The sequence below is a fragment of the Bufo bufo genome, chromosome 3 (genome assembly GCF_905171765.1).
Source record: "Bufo bufo chromosome 3, aBufBuf1.1, whole genome shotgun sequence".
Lineage (NCBI taxonomy): Eukaryota > Metazoa > Chordata > Amphibia > Anura > Bufonidae > Bufo > Bufo bufo.
Window position 1 is genome coordinate 31395627 of NC_053391.1, and position 13962 is coordinate 31409588.

At 53.0% G+C, this 13962-nt stretch overlaps 1 protein-coding gene across 2 annotated transcripts in view; it reads right to left on the minus strand.

The window, feature by feature from the left end:
- ACP6 (acid phosphatase 6, lysophosphatidic) overlaps positions 1-13962 on the minus strand; it is a 51973-nt gene that overhangs the window by 32471 nt on the left and 5540 nt on the right. The window contains exon 1 of one of the 2 annotated variants that reach the window (XM_040423025.1): positions 2287-2308. The exons of the other annotated variant lie outside the window; for it this stretch is intronic. The gene's annotated coding sequence lies outside the window, so the exon portion shown is untranslated. Of the gene's footprint in view, positions 1-2286; positions 2309-13962 lie in introns of those variants that run through there. 2 annotated transcript variants of the gene reach the window in all.

A 13962-nucleotide genomic window follows, 5' to 3' on the forward strand; every position in this document is an offset into this window, starting at 1 on the left:
GCTGCCGTCCCCAGTATTGGAGACGGAGAGCCGTGCGCGCTCTAGTGTCAGGACCCGGCACGGACCTTGTATCGTGCTGAGTACGACTAAGGGCGTGACTTCCACGTCTTCACCTTTCTACAAGTATTTTCACGTGGATGTACAACTGCCGCGCCCACGGCTAACTGACAACCGATAAGGAAGTTATAACAGCTCCCGCAGGGTTGTCACCCGGCTTTCCCAGACTCCTGAATGGCATATGGGATGTCTCTTCTGGAAAACTAAACCCAACCATGGTCCTGAAATCTGCCGCCGCGGTGCTTTGCGGCAAGGAGGCATCACATTCCAAATCCCCCCCTCCCCCCAGGCTTTGTAGGGTCTGCTCACCATGTTTAAGACCTCTGTTTGCTGTCAGTGAATGGGAACATCTAGAGGATGAAAATTTGTACAGACCTGATTTCTTCTCACTGCTGAGAGTTTGTTACAGTTGTATCTAGTCCAGACGATCCCCTGTGATCTGAATGATCTGAAATCCAAGCGGATTAAAAGGGAAATAATAAAAAAACGTAAGCCACAAGAGGTTAAAAATAAAAACCCATCACCCGCCATCATTCCAACCCTGATCAGCTCTCCTCTGTTCTTCTGGTTCTGACTTGTCGGACCGGGATCGGAGCAACACTGGCGAGGGGATCGGAGAGGGTGAATAGGGTTCCTTTTTAACCCTTTTTATCAGTTTGGAATCCACATTGTCTACACGAGATCCAATTGTATATTTTTTTAGGTTTTTAATTATTTCCCTTTAAAAAAAAATAACTTTAACCTGCACCGCTACATTGTAACCAAACTACAGGACGTACTATGTATTTAACACAGTGTCTAGACAGGACGCCAAACCCTCAGCTGTGAGAAGCATCGGCTCTATGCAGGTTTTCAACCTCATGGTTGTTTCAGTTAACTGACAGCATGCAGAGGTCTTAAACATGGGGAAGAATTGAAACACAAGAGGCCACAATGGCCAATATTGCAATGAGCCCCCCACCCCCTAGTCCGGGAACGCACTGACGATGTGATCTGGGACATGCGACTAGTTTGAGGCTGAGCTTCCCCTTTAAGGCAGGGGATCGGTCCCAGTTTGTGAGCAGTGGGTGTAATGCCCTGCAGATAATGATAACTGATATACACTGAATTTTAGTCTTGAATAGAATGCCAGATATTCAGTGAAGACTGACACACAAGCAAAGCAATAGGAGACAGGGGACTATGTGATTCAGCTGTGGAGGGATACTGGGGTAGGCCGCCCTCTGTGGTGCACGGTGCAGCCCCAGCGTCTGGTGCAGCTGTTCACCGCAGCTATTTACAGAGAAGCGGGGGGGGTAGGGTGACATATTATGTAAATATTTTAAGAAGCCAAATTGATGTCCCTGCAAAGTGTCAGGATTGCGAAACGCTCCTGCAGATTATGGCTGGCGGACTCCGGATCTATCCCCAGCTGTGCGGCAGCCTTCTGACACTGCGCCATCCATGGAGTCTATACCGGCCACACACATCTGAATCTCCAGCGACGCTTTCCCAAGATCCTGAACGGCAGATCGGCTCAGTGATACAGTCATACGCCCTAAGTCAGGGGATCAGCAACCTTCGCCACTCCTGCTGCTGTGAAACTACAACTCCCAGCATGCAAACACACTTGGCTGTTCTTCTAAATCTCGTAAAAGTGAATGGAGCATTCTGGGAGTTGTAGTTTCAGAAGACCTGGAGCGCCGGAGGTTGCTGATCCCGGCCCTAGGTGGATATGCCTTTCAGGCACCCAGGAAAGCGAGGTCATTGGTGGTCACCATGTGCAGACATTGCTGCCAGGTAACTCGCACCCTCCTCCCTTAGGGTCCATTCACACGTCCGTTGTTTCTTTCCTGATCTGTTCCGTTCTTTGCTGAACAGATCTGGACCAGATCTGGACCCATTCATTTTCAATGGGTCCTGAAAAAAAATCAGACATTGAGCTGTCTGTTTTTTTTCAGGACCCATTGAAAATGAATGGGTCCAGATCTGGTCCAGATCTGTTCAGCAAAAAACGGAACAGATCAGGAAAGAAACAACGGACGTGTGAATAAGGCCTTAAAGGGACTTGTCCAGATTTATGGAAATAAAGATTTAGGACAGGCATGCTCAACCTGCAGCTCTCCAGCTGTTGTAAAACTACAACTCCCACCATGCCCTGCTGTAGGCTGTCCGGGCATCCTGGGAGTTGTAGTTTTGCAACGGCTGGAGAGCTGCAGGTTGGGCATCCCTGATTTTGAATGAACTTACTACACGATCTGTGTTTCTGTTCATCATCATTTTCCAGATCTCTGCTTGCTGTCAGTAATGGAAAATCTCGAGTCTGAAATATAATGTACAAATCGAATACTTCTCCCAGCTGAGGATTTGCTACTATTGCACCCAGTCTAGACCATTCTCTGTGCCAGGGGCACTCCAGCTGTTGTAAAACTTCCCAACATGCTTCACTCAGTTCTATGAGAGTTCTGAGAAGAGCGGAGGAAGTCTGCATGCTGAGAGTTGTAGTTTCACAACAGTACATTGCTTAGAGTACTTTCACGCTAGCGTTTTTGTTTTCCGGTATTGATTTCCGTCCTCGGGGCTCAATACCGGAAAAGAACTGATCAGTTTTAGGCTACATGCACGCGACCGTATGGCTTTTTCAGTGTTTTGTGGTCCATTTTAAACGGATCCGTTGTTCCATTTTTTGTTTCTGTTGTGTTTCCATTTCCGTTCCGTTTTTCCGTATGGCATGTACAGTATACAGTAATTACATAGAAAAAATTGGGCTGGGCATAACATTTTCAATAGATGGTTCCGCAAAAAACGGAACGGATACGGAAGACATATGGATGCATTTCCATATGTGTTCCGTTTTTTTTTTGCGGACCCGTTGACTTGAATGGAGCCACGGAACGTGATTTGCGGGCAATAATAGGACATGTTCTATGTTTCAACAGAACAGAAATACGGAAACGGAATGCATACGGAGTACATTCCGTTTTTTTTTGCGCAACCATTGAAATGAATGGTTCCGTATACGGAATGCAAAAAATGGCATCCGTTCAGGATGCATCAGTTCAGTCCCTCTTACGTTTTTTGGACGGAGAAAATACCGCAGCATGCTGCAGTTTTCTCTCCGGCCAAAAATACTGAACACTTAGTGCTGGATTCGGCATTAAGTGTTCTGGCAAAACTGGCATGCGTAGACCTTTAAAAATTAAAAAGAAAATTATACCGGATCCGTTTTTTTGGATGACACCGGAGAGACGGATCCGGTATTTCAATGCATTTGTCAGACAGATCCGCATCCGGATCCGTCTGACAAATGCCATCAGTTTGCGTCCGGATTGCCGGATCTGCCTGCCGGAATCCTCGGCCACTTACTCCTGCTTCTATGCTGATCTGCTACAATGTATCAGTCCCGGGCACAGGATGTTGAGCTCACAGAGCATTGTCTAGACGGATACAATTGTATCTATGTGGACACTGCTCTGTGAGCTGCAGACATCAGCACCACAAATCTTTTGCCTGTTCGTTTCAGTGTGTCAGTGCAGGTAAAATGAAGTGGTCTGGAGTCCAGGCCGTTCAGTCTCTGGTCAGATAACCATTCGCAGCATAAATATGGTATATGCGTACAGTGTAAGTCAATGACCGATGCATGCAGCTGCGAGGGGGAGTTTTTCAATATTCTTAGTGATAGAATTGTGCCACTATTAACACCGATCTATAACGGATACTTGGGAGGTAACCCCATGCCTACGGAAACAAATGTTTCCCTGTTTATGTGGAACGTGGAGTTACAGCGCGTGTTCACGTCACACCACAGTCAGTGAGCTGGCAATTTCAAGTGTTGACAGACCGGCTGAAGCTGTCGGTGAGTTGCGGAAATGTGCACAACCATGCCTGGTTCTAGGTTGAGTGGCGAGAGCCACAGCTCAGTCTGGTCCCTTATACCCTGCCACAGCTCTGCGGCGGTGTGCTGTTTGTCACCTAGGCAGATCAGCTTCAGCACAGCCTGATGCCGCTTCCCCACTGCAGTGCTGCACTGCTTCCAGCTACCGACTGATGGCTGACTAGTGCTGCACGCTGATACTTCGGAGGTGGAAGTGGAGGAGGAGGCCGAAGAGGAGAAGTGGGGGTTAGAGCCACTAACGTAGGTGGTGGCGGAAACGCTGATGTAATTGGGGCCCGCACTCCTTGGCGTCGGTAGCACCTGTGCCTTCCCAGGGTATGAGTCGCTCCCGGCCTCCACAACATTCACCCAGTGTGCCATCAGGGAAATGTAGCATCCCTGGCCGATAGCACTTGTCCATGTGTCCATGGTTAAGTGGACCTTCCCAGTAACTGCATTGGTCAGGGCACGTGTGATGTTCTGGGACACATGTTGGTGTAAGGCGGACACGGCACACCTTGAAAAATAGTGGCGGCTGGGGACTGTGTAATGAGGGACGGCTACCAACATCAGGCTGGGGAAGGCCTCAGTGTCAACAAGCCTAAATGGCAACATTTCAAGGGCTAGTCATTTGGAAAGCTGCCCATTTAGTGCTATGGCCTGTGGGTGGGTGGGTATTTGCACTTGCGTTCAAATGCCTGGGGTAATGACATTTGGACGCTGTGCTGGGACAGGAAAGTGGATGTGGTCGCTGATGGTGCTTGCAAATGTCCAGGTGCAGAGCGGGAGGCATCCGGGCCTGTGTCTTAGAGAGGGGATTGGCCAGCACATAACACAGGGGAAGAGGAGGCAGTGGTGTGACCCGCAGACACAGATTGTGGACCCAGGCGTTCGGGCCACCTATTAGGGTGCTTTGATGACATGTGGCGGATCATGCTGGTGCTGGTGAGGTTGCTAGTGTTCACGCCCCTGCTCATTTTGGTGTGGCACACTTTCCACAAAAAAGCGCCATACTGCCGAACACCTACCCCTTGGCAAAGGAGATTTTTACAAGGGGGTGCTCCGTGGAACAGTTGCGGGCCTATTCGGTGGTGCCCGCCTTCTACCTTTTGCCACCCCACTGCCTCTTCCAGCCTGTTGCAGTGCTGAAGATCCCTCTCCCTCTGTACTGCTCTGCTCGCTCGGCTTGTTGCCACCTTCCCAGGTTGGGTCAGTCACCTCGTCATCCAGCACCTCCTCTTCCACTTCCTCACTCGGATCATCCTCCTGATTTGTTGACCTAACCACAACCTCAGTGATTGATAACTGTGTGTCATCCTCTTCCTCAAACTCTTGAGACAGTAATTGCGGTTGAGTCATTGTCAACTGTGTCTCATCATCATCATCCACCTCATTAAACACTAATTAACGTTCCCCAGAGTCATGTTCTTGTGACTTTGGATGCTCAAGAGGTTTGGAATCGGGGCACAAGATTTCAGGTCCCTCTTCAAGCATGCTTGGCAAGAGGGCCAAATCAATTAATGGCAATGCAAAGAGGTCCTTGGAATATCCGAGTGTGGGATCACTTGTTTGGCCAGACTGTAAATGGTGCACCATCAGCATCACGGCCACTTCCCCGTCCCTTAATGCTCGCCTTCTTCATATTAAATGTTATATGTTATAAGGGACCGTTTATAGGTAAAATGTGGATAAATTCTGGAAAAAATATAATTGTTTTCACTAATATTTTTCCCAATATCTGGGCCTGACACACACATGCTATTGCAGCGCAACCTCTTGAGACAGTAATTGCGGTTGAGTCATTGGCAACTGTGTCTCATCATCATCCACCTCATTAAACACTAATTGACGTTCTTCAGCGTCATGTTCTTGTGACTCTGGATACTCAAGAGGTTGGGAATCGGGGCACAAGTTCTCAGGTCCCTCTTCAAGCGTGCTTGGCAAGAGGGTCAAATCAATTAATGGCAATGCAAAGAGGTCCTTGGAATATCCGAGTGTGGGATCACTTGTTTGGCCAGACTGTAAATGGTGGAAGGAAGGAAGATAAGGGTGAGGATTGTGTGGACCAGACTCTTGGCTACTGAGACTGGACTTGGTGGAAGACAGGGTGGTGCTTAACCGACTGGAAGCACTATCTGCCGCAATCCAACCGACCACCTGCTCGCACTGGGCTGACTTAGAGAGTGGTGTCCTGCACCGCCCTGCAAACTGGGACATGAAGCTAGGTATCGTGGATGATTGTTTTCCTTGTGCTCTGGCAGCAGGCACAGTTTCACCGCGCCCAGGGCCACGGCCTCTGCGTGCACCATCAGCATCACAGCCACTTCCCTGTCCCTTAATGCTCGCCTTCTTCATATTAATTGTTATATGTTATAAGGGACCGTTTATAGGAAAAATGTGGATAAATTCTGGAAAAAATATTATTGTTTTTGCTAATATTTTTCCCAATATCTGGCCCTGACACACGCTATTGCAGCGCAGATGTAAAAATTCACTGCAGACACCATTTATAGGCAAAGTGTGGATAAATTATGGGAAAAATATAATTGTTTTCACTAATATTTTTCCCAATATCTGGCCCTGACACGCTATTGCAGCGCAGATGTGACAATTCACTGCAGACACCGTTTATAGGAAAAATTTGGATAAATTATGAAAAAAAATATAATAGTTTTTGCTAATATTTTTCCCGATATCTGGCCCTGACACACAGAAGGTATTGCAGCACAGATGTCACAAGTCACTGCAGACACCCTCTATCGAAAGTATTGCAAAGTATGGGGGAAAAAAATCGCTGGCTACATTATATTGCTGCCAGCCTGCCACCACACACAATAGTCCTTAAAAGGACTTTTGGGTCTTGAAAACTTTTTTCTATTAAATATATTGCGATCACACTCCCTACACTATCTGTCCCTTTGCTAAGCGCAGCTCTCCCTGACTCACAATGAGCCAAACCCGCGTCATCGGGTGCTATATAGCACCCGATGACGCATTCCGGTCAGCCAATCACTGTAATGCCAGTAGCCAACATGGCTACTGGCATTACAGTGATGGCGGTACTTACCTGCATGTTTATTGGCTGCTTAGCAGCCGCGAAACGTGCGGGGAGGAGACTTGAGCATGCCGCTCGAGCACATGCGGTAATCGGCCGAATACCGCCATGTGCCGAGCATAGCGGTGCTCGAGCCGAACAGGTATTCGGCCGAACATGCTCGCTCAACACTAGTCTCTACCCAACCCCAGATTACAACCGCTGACCAACCATGGCACAGGTCTAGAACCCACAGACTTGTTGGCATCTGTAATTAACCAGTGACTTTTCAAAGTTTGATCATCTTCATGTACTGATTGTAATAATGTCTTCTCATATGATAATATATGTATGTGTAGTTCTTAGACAACCACCAAAGGTTCGGGATAATCACACCCCACAAACATTGGCCTTTCAGCCTATGGGACCCATAACTTTGCTGTGTCTATAGTTATACCTATTAATTAGGGGGATATCATAATTTATTATTTTAACTCGGTCCTAGAGACCTTATTATCAGGCAGTTGTGTCCGGGGACATGTGTGAGACTATCAGATGATAGGGACCGCATCCATGAGAAGACCTTGTATCTTCATTGGGTATATTGATGATTTGTGATTTTTCTGCATCTTGATATTTAGGGTGTATTCTGTATAACTTAAACACAGCGGTATCCACTGGTGACCACTGGAAATAAAAACAGCCTGGGGATAAGAAGGCAATGGCAGCAGATCGGATCACCAGAGGTCTAAGACAAAATGAGGAGCAGAATAAACCATCTCCTGATCTTCACCAGTGACCCCTGCTAGAAGGTATTGGTCTTAAGAACCAAAAAATCCCTAAATAAGGTCAGATCCTTGTTACAGGAGTCATAAAATGTAATGTGATTTATGACAGGAGCTCATAATAATAACAGACATGATGCCAAGTTCTGGAGACACCAGAATGATGACGCAGAATAATTTAGGGTTTAGATTCTCCACAAAGATAAGCAATGCAGTAGACATTAGTGGAAAATCATCCAAATCGCCTGATACATGGCATATAAGTATAATAAATTTCTAACTACCTGCAGTCACCACTAGGGGAAGCTCCCATTGACCTTGATATGTAGATCACCTTGAGGAATAGCTCCCAGGTGTATCATGTTTCTGTTGGATACAGCAGTGGGTCCTAGAATAAGAATAACAGCTATAACAGTCAATGACATTGATAAGCGTTGGTATCACTGTTAGAAACATAGGCCCAAGTTTAATTTAATACCTTTAAAGGGATTACGATGGCCCACAGTGACCAGGAGTAAATTGTATGTCATTTATATGTAATTTTCCGCTGTTCCATGTTCAGTTATATTTTTTGCATCTGCAGATTACTGTACCAGAGTGGGGGACTCACGGTGTCCCGGCAATGAATATGGCATACAGCTGGAGGTGATGACTCTACCACAAGTCAACGACATGGTGGCCACCGTGTCAGGATCAGATGACCTGCGCTTCAGCAAGAGGCAGATTCCGGGCTCGGTCTCTGCACTCACCCACCGGACTTTCTGCAGTCAGACGTATTCACTAAAGAAGTGAGTTTCCTGCTGCATCAAAGGCAGATTCCAGGCTTGGTCTCTGCAGAAGTCAACGCACTTGACATTCACCATTGATTCAAGGATAAATCTAACATCCTTGTCACGTGCCTTCGTTTTCCTCCACCACCTAGGGGAAGGGTAGTCCTTCAGCCATGGTTCCCTAGAGGTTTCCTCCACTGGGGTTTTTTCCTCCCCTGAGTGCTGAAGGCCCAAGAACATCTACTGTACATTTGATACCTTGAAGTTACTAATAGATCTTCTTAAGCAGATCTGCCTGGTTTTCCTGCTATTGGCAGCCACGCCCCCTCCTGTCCTGCTCTCACCACGCCGCCTCCTGTCCTGCTCTCACCACGCCGCCTCCTGTCCTGCTCTCACCACGCCCCCTCCTGTCCTGCTCTCACCACGCCCCCTCCTGTCCTGCTCTCACCACGCCCCTTCCTGTCATGCTTTCACCACGCCCCTTCATGTCCTGCTCTCACCACGCCCCCTCCTGTCCTGCTGACACCATGCCCCCTCCTGTCCTGCTCTCATCACGCCCCCTCCTGTCCTGCTCTCACCACGCCCCCTCCTGTCCTGCTCTCACCACGCCCCCTCCTGTCCTGCTCTCACCACGCCCCCTCCTGTCCTGCTCTCACCACGCCCCCTCCTGTCCTGCTCTCACCACGCCCCCTCCTGTCCGGCTCTCACCACGCCCCCTCTTGTCCTGCTCTCACCACGCCCCCCTCCTGTCCTGCTCTCACCGTGCCCCCTCCTGTCCGGCTCTCACCACGCCCCCTCCTGTCCTGCTCTCACCACGCCCCCTCCTGTCCGGCTCTCACCACGCCCCCTCTTTTCCTGCTCTCACCACGCCCCCTCTTGTCCTGCTCTCACCGTGCCCCCTCCTGTCCTGCTCTCACCGTGCCCCCTCCTGTCCTGCTCTCACCGTGCCCCCTCCTGTCCTGCTCTCACCTCGCCCCTCCTGTCCTGCTCTCACCATGCCCCCTCCTGTTCTGCTCTCACCACGCCCCCTCCTGTCCTGCTCTCACCACACCCCCTCCTGTTCTGCTTTCACCACGCCCCCTCCTGTCCGGCTCTCACCACGCCCCCTCCTGTCCTGCTCTCACCACGCCCCCTCCTGTTCTGCTCTCACCACGCCCCCTCCTGTCCTGCTCTCACCACGCCCCCTCCTGTCCTGCTCTCACCACGCCCTTTCTTGTCCTGCTCTCACCACGCCCCCTCCTCTCCTGCTCTCACCACACCCCCTCCTGTTCTGCTTTCACCACGCCCCCTCCTGTTCTGCTCTCACCACGCCCCCTCCTGTTCTGCTCTCACCACGCCCCCTCCTGTTCTTCTCTCACCACGCCCCCCCTGTTCTGCTCTCACCACGCCCCCTCCTGTCCTGCTCTCACCACGCCCCCTCCTGTCCTGCTCTCACCGTGCCTCCTCATGTCCTGCTCCCACCACGCACCCTCCTCTCACCACGCCCCCTCCTCTCCTGCTCTCACCACGCACCCTCCTCTCCTGCTCTCACCACGCCCCCTCCTCTCCTGCTCTCACCATGCCCCTTCCTGTCCTGCTCTCACCACACCCCCTCCTGTTCTGCTTTCACCACGCCCCCTCCTGTCCTGCTCTCACCACGCCCCTCCTGTCCTACTCTCACCACACCCCCTCCTGTTCTGCTTTCACCACGCCCCCTCCTGTCCGGCTCTCACCACGCCCCCTCCTGTCCGGCTCTCACCACTCCCCCTCCTGTCCGGCTCTCACCACGCCCCCTCTTGTCCTGCTCTCACCATGCACCCCTCCTGTCCTGCTCTCACCACGCCCCCCTCCTGTCCTGCTCTCACCACGCCCCCTCCTGTCCTGCTCTCACCACGCCCCCTCCTGTCCTGCTCTCACCATGCCCCCTCCTGTCCTGCTCTCACCACGCCCCCCTCCTGTCCTGCTCTCACCACGCCCCCTCCTGTCCTGCTCTTACCACGCCCCCTCCTGTCCTGCTCTCACCACGCCCCCTCCTGTCCTTCTCTCTCCACGCCCCCTCCTGTCCTGCTCTCACCACGCCCCCTCCTGTCCTTCTCTCTCCACGCCCCCTCCTGTCCTGCTCTCACCACGCCCCCTCCTGTCCGGCTCTCACCACGCCCCGTCCTGCTCTCACCACGCCCCCCTCCTGTCCTGCTCTCACCACGCCCCTTCCTGTCCTGCTCTCACCACGCCCCCTCCTGTCCTTCTCTCTCCACGCCCCGTCCTGTCCTGCTCTCACCACGCCCCCCTCCTGTCCTGCTCTCACCACGCCCCTTCCTGTCCTGCTCTCACCACGCCCCCCTCCTGTCCTGCTCTCACCACGCCCCGTCCTGTCCTGCTCTCACCACGCCCCCCTCCTGTCCTGCTCTCACCACGCCCCGTCCTGTCCTGCTCTCACCACGCCCCCCTCCTGTCCTGCTCTCACCACGCCCCCTCCTGTCCTTCTCTCTCCACGCCCCCTCCTGTCCTGCTCTCACCATGCCCCCTCCTGTCCTGCTCTCACCATGCCCCCTCCTGTCCTTCTCTCACCACGCTTCCTCCTGTCCTGCTCTCACCACAACCCCTCCTGTTCTGCTTTCACCACGCCCCCTCCTGTCCTGCTCTCACCACGCCCACTCCTGTCCTGCTCTCACCACACCCCCTCCTGTTCTGCTCTCACCACACCCCCTCCTGTCCTGCTCTCACCACGCCCTCTCCTGTCCGGCTCTCACCACGCCCCCTCCTGTTCTGCTCTCACCACGCCCTCTCCTTTCCTGCTCTCACCACGCCCCCTCCTCTCCTGCTCTCACCATGTCCCTCCTGTCCTGCTCTCACCACGCCCCCTCCTGTCCTGCTCTCACCACGCCCCCTCCTGTCCTGCTCTCACCACACCCCCTCCTGTCCTGCTCTCACCACGCCCCCTCCTGTCCTGCTCTCACCACGCCCCCTCCTGTCCTGCTCTCATCACGCCCCCTCCTGTCCTGCTCTCACCACGCCCCCTCCTGTCCTTCTCTCTCCACGCCCCCTCCTGTCCTGCTCTCACCACGCCCCCTCCTGTCCTCTCTCCACGCCCCCTCCTGTCCTTCTCTCTCCACGCCCCCTCCTGTCCTGCTCTCTCCACGCCCCCTCCTGTCCTGCTCTCACCACGCCCCCTCCTGTCTGGCTCTCACCACGCCCCGTCCTGTCCTGCTCTCACCACGCCCCCCTCCTGTCCTGCTCTCACCACGCCCCTTCCTGTCCTGCTCTCACCACGCCCCCCTCCTGTCCTGCTCTCACCACGCCCCGTCCTGTCCTGCTCTCACCACGCCCCCCTCCTGTCCTTCTCTCACCACGCCCCCTCCTGTCCTGCTCTCACCACGCCCCGTCCTGTCCTGCTCTCACCACGCCCCCCTCCTGTCCTGCTCTCACCACGCCCCGTCCTGTCCTTCTCTCTCCACGCCCCCTCCTGTCCTGCTCTCACCACACCCCCTCCTGTCCTGCTCTCACCACGCCCCCCTCCTGTCCTGCTCTCACCACGGCCCCTCCTGTCCTTCTCTCTCCACGCCCCCTCCTGTCCTGCTCTCACCACGCCCCCTCCTGTCCGGCTCTCACCACGCCCCGTCCTGTCCTGCTCTCACCACGCCCCCTCCTGTCCTGCTCTCACCACGCCCCCCTCCTGTCCTGCTCTCTCCACGCCCCCTCCTGTCCTGCTCTCACCACGCCCCCTCCTGTCCGGCTCTCACCACGCCCCGTCCTGTCCTGCTCTCACCACGCCCCGTCCTGTCCTGCTCTCACCACGCCCCCCTCCTGTCCTGCTCTCACCACGCCCCCCTCCTGTCCTTCTCTCATGACGCCCCCTCCTGTCCTTCTCTCATGACGCCCCCCTCCTGTCCTGCTCTCACAGCTGCCTGTCTCCTCCATCCCTGCATGTGCCATGGAGGAGCTACCTCGTCCATGCCTAAAATCTGTGCTCCTGTCTGGGTCCTAAAGCACCCTGCTTGTATTAGATGTGCTTTCCTTCTGTGACTGGCACTCCTGGTTGTGCAGGACTGGGGGGGTTTATCAGGGAGACTTGTTAAAAGCTGAAATAAAGAAACTTTTGCAGGAGAAAGGGAGACTGAGGAGAAGCTGTGATGGCTGATCTGACTGCAGGCTCTGCCCCCTCGGTTTCCCCTGTATTGAGAGGATCCTGCCAACATGTGAGGATGTAGCAGAGCCAGGAATCCCAGTGTCTGCCCTGTTTATGGCCCCTCTGCTCTGTGTTCTTATCACAGACATGATATTCCAGCCCGACCAACAGATCTGGAGCTTTAACCCATTGTGATCTGTCAGTATGGCTGAGGTCAGTGATATCAGCTGCAGTCACTGGTCTCACCATCTATAATTGTGCGCCCTCTTCTTCCTGCACTCTGTATATGGTGATATGTGACCCCCTGTACACTGTATACAGTGATCCGTGCTAAAAGTAGCCTACGAGTGCCTCCGGAAGTCCTCTCCGGCCCCATTCACTTTCATGGAGATAGGTTGGAGATGTGGCCGCAGCATGGCAAACATGCCGAGAGGCGCCGGACAAAAAACGCAGCGTGCTGGGAATCAGTGAATGTGAATAGGGCTGGAGCGGACTTCCGACGGCACTCGTGGGCTAGCGTTAGCACGGATCCGACAGGGGAACACCCTGCTAACGCTAGTGTGAAAGTAGCCTTAGGCCTCCTGCACATGACCGTAGGTGTCCCGTTGCCGTATTGCAGACCGCATTTGCGGATCCGCAATACACGGGCACCGTTCCGTATGCATTCCGCATCACGGATGCAGACCCATTCACTTCAATGGGTCCGCAAATCCGGAGATGCGGAATGGAAGCACGGAACGGAATGCATATTTTTTTCAGAGCCGCGATTTGCAGACTGCAAAACGGATATGGTTGTGTGCATGGGGCCTGATACAGATTCTACAGAAAAAAATAGGTGCAGTCAGCGGAGGAAGACCACACAGCTTCTGTGGGGCCCCTGGAGGAAGTGGGCCCGATCTTGGAAAAAGGGCCCCGCCTCCTATTTACACTTAATTCTTGCTCCCTGTCTGGGGCTCAGGCTCGGCTTTCCCGCTCCCTGCTTCCTCTGTCCTGTCCTCGGGGCCCCCCTTTACTCAGCACATCATCAGTGGCTAGCGCTGCCCCGGCTGGAGTCCTGGCCAATCAGCATTAGCAGTGCCCAACAGAGAAACGTGTCCTGTGCCACGGGAGTCGGGATTTCATTCTTCATTATCAAGTTATAGTGTAGAGAATGATGAGAGTGAGAGTGCGGAAACGATGACTGTGCTGTCAGTAATATGTGTTTTGGGTGTAACGTGAACCCCTCCTTTCCAGTGCTGAACCCCAAGTTCTGATGTAGAGTTCTACTCTCTCAGCCCTGCGGATGAACCTGAACCTTCACCCTCTCTCAGTCACAGACACAGTGTAACGCCGCCATGCCCTGCTCTGTGTCAGCTTCA